The sequence below is a fragment of the Corylus avellana genome, chromosome ca11 (genome assembly GCF_901000735.1).
Source record: "Corylus avellana chromosome ca11, CavTom2PMs-1.0".
Taxonomy (NCBI): Eukaryota; Viridiplantae; Streptophyta; class Magnoliopsida; order Fagales; family Betulaceae; genus Corylus; species Corylus avellana.
The window spans coordinates 3,016,039-3,019,081 of NC_081551.1; the positions used below are offsets into that span (position 1 = coordinate 3,016,039).

Consider the following 3,043-nt stretch of genomic DNA (forward strand, 5'->3'; position numbering starts at 1 on the left):
TAGATATGCTAAAGACAAACAACAAAGTTTGCTTCTTCAACCTAGTTTTGATTCAAGACTTTTAACTTCAAATAAAAGTCTTTTGTTTAATTGACAGAAGAACTTTTGTTGGAAATTCTCACGTTTTCATCTCCCAGTTTAATTGACAGAAGAAAACGAAAGACAACAACAATAACACCAAACGACAACCAATTGCACAGAGCGACAAAGGAATTCCATTCCAAATCAGAGAAAAATCGAAGGCTCAGAAGACAAGATTTTCAATGCCATCCAAGCAAACGCTCAAACGACATTAAACACATGAAACCCAAAACCACTAACCCAAAATCTGATCCAGTACATGCTTTCCCATATCTACCTACCTACATCCTCGATCTCTAGCTCCTCTCATTTTTTATTACCACCGGGATTGTTCCCTCCCGTAGATTGCGCGGCTTTCCTCGCCGCCTTTTCCTGTAGAGCTTTCGCATCCCTATAAAAAAAAACCCAAAATTAAAATAATAATAAAAAATTGAACACTTAAAAGCACAATGCCAGACCAATAACGGCGTTGGGAGCTACCTTTCACGGCGTTGCTCCGGGGTGAGACCGTCGCCTTTGGGCTGCTTGACCTTGCCGCCGGAACGGGCCTGGGCCCGCTCACGGTCTCGGTCTCTCTGGTTACCGCGTTCGCTTCAGTTAAATCCAAACAAACAGGGAAACATGATCACGAAACAAAACCATTCCTTTTAGTTATCAAATTCCACATACGCTACCCGTTTGTTTCCCGAGAAATTTTTTTTTTAAAAAAAAAAAGCTTCAAAATCTTCAATTCTCGCTCTGCAGTGCAAGATCGGAAAGGTTTTCTCGGGAACCAAACGGAGGAAAGAAACAACAAACCGTCGGAAGCGTAGAGAAAAAGCTGATCTACGGAAGGATATGAGTCATCGTTGATAGATTCTCAAACACCCAAAGAATATCGGATTAGATAAAGCTGCTGAAACTTCACACAATCAAAATACAAAATCAATATGCAATTACATTCCATAAAAACCGAAAAAGAGAGGGAAAGTTGATGACCTGAGAACAAAGACGAAGGAAGTGATTAGAGATGGATTTGCGGTTTGCGAAGAGATGTGGTGGAAATTTGGACAGGAATGGGTGACTTTAAAGCGAAAACTAGTTGTACGCAACTCCGCCACTATTATCTATGGAAGAGTCGAGAAGCCATGGTTTGATATTGTTGATAATGATTCTTAGCTGGATGCCAACCGTAAGATCTCTGGATTCCCTTCTTTCCCGACCGTCCAAAAAATACAATATGAGCTTTTGATTTGGGCCAGGCTAAGTTTGGGCCTGTGAAGTCAGAGTTTTCGAACTGAGATCTGAGGGGTTGTTTTAAATGGATGAGATTGATCCACGACATCCAAGGTACAAGTCCAAGTTCAAAACTTTATTGTGGGCTTCTTTAAATGATGATTATTTTTAATTTTTAATTTTTTTTTTTTTTTTTTAAGACATGTCCATGCAAGAGGAAGAGATGAAGGATTCGAATTAGCAACCTCCGCTTCATGACCTCCACTTCATGAGGCGTGAATGGTGTAAACGAGCCGAGCTTGAGCGAGCTTCCCTTGTTCAAGCTTGGCTCGTTTAAATTTTACTCGAGCTCGAGCTCAATGGCGAGCCAAAAAAATCGAGCTCGAGCTAATAATAAGTCGAGCCGAGCCAGCTCGCGAGCTGGCTCTTATATTTAATGTTTTTGTTTTAAATAAATTTTTTAACTTCAAGTACTCTTAAACGGCTTAAGAAGTTAGTTTGCATATGAGTATTTGCTTAGCCTGGCTAGTCGAGTATGGAGCCTGAGTCAATACAGTAAGGCATTTGGTTTCAAAGAGAGAGGATATGCATCCTTTTATAGATAAGCAAACTTGGAGATTGATGTTTTGTTAACAATGTGGGACAAGTTAACAGGTTGCATTCAGACTACATTGGGACAACGCCCCCTACAAAAAAAATATTTTTTTGACGTCTCTCTCTCAATCCCCCTCACCAGTCACAACAGATCTTCCACCTGAACTCTCATTTCACACTCTCTCACTCTCACTCACCAGACATGTAGTGATAGTGTTTGGGTCTGTTTGATTCATCAATAGTTTATGCCTTTCACAATCTCTCTCAATAGTTTCTGCTTGATTCTTCTTCCTTTCGTTTGGATCTGCTTTAATTGAATCGAGATCTTTTTAATGATTGCTCTCTCTCTCTTTTATCACGAAGGGTCTAACATTTTTCATTCTCTAACGCTTAAATATAAATGCAATTTTAAGGTTTTAATAATTATGAGATTTATAATTAATTATCTATTACTTAGTGTGTGTGTATATATATATATATAGACACACACATTCGAGCTTATACGAGCTGTTCACGAGCTTAGCCGAGTCGAGCCGAGTTTGCTTCGTTTAATATTCGAGTCAGGATTTGTGTTCATGAAGTGCTTCATTTAATATTCAAGTCGAGCACGAGCCGAGCTTATGTGAGCCGAGCCCGAGCTTGCTCGCGAGACGCTTCGCTCACTTAACAGCCCTAGGCGTGATCTCAGCCAATTGAGCTACCTCTTAGAGACTAAACAATGATGAATTAACATGTTTCAAGTGATTATATATATATATTAGAGCATTAGCAATAACCTTTTAAATCTCATTTTCCCCCAAAATATAGGAAAAACTAAAAAAATAAAATAAAAAATTAAGGAAATACTTACGTCACTTCAACCGATGTGAAATTAATGTAATAAATGAGGGATTAATTAGAGCCCAAAATATGTCAAGCCTATTGCAAGGTTAAGGTAATATGGCTGTCCAAAATAATAGGAAAATGTTTGGAGAACTATATCCTTTATTACAATTTCTTATAAATCAATTATGTAACCCATCATTAAATGAAACAAAAGATAAGATCCACAATTATGATTTCTTCTAAAATTGAAAAGAGATATAGAGTTAGAATAATGTCATGAGTTGAATTAAAGGTGTATTCAATGTAGCCATAGGATCCCTTTTTTTTG

The 3,043-nt window shown here is 38.1% G+C and overlaps 1 long non-coding RNA gene across 2 annotated transcripts; it reads right to left on the bottom strand.

Annotated features, from left to right (window-relative positions):
- Positions 1–192: 192 nt before the first annotated feature.
- Positions 193–1,193, bottom strand: LOC132166230 (uncharacterized). Of its 2 annotated transcripts, none has more exons than XR_009438553.1 (3): positions 1,060–1,193; positions 562–976; positions 193–472 (listed from the first exon to the last, which is right to left on the bottom strand). It is a non-coding gene; the product is annotated as an uncharacterized LOC132166230 (long non-coding RNA). The 2 variants fall into 2 exon arrangements; XR_009438552.1 differs by having other exon boundaries at positions 562–982; positions 1,060–1,192.
- Between the last annotated feature and the right edge of the window lie 1,850 nt (positions 1,194–3,043).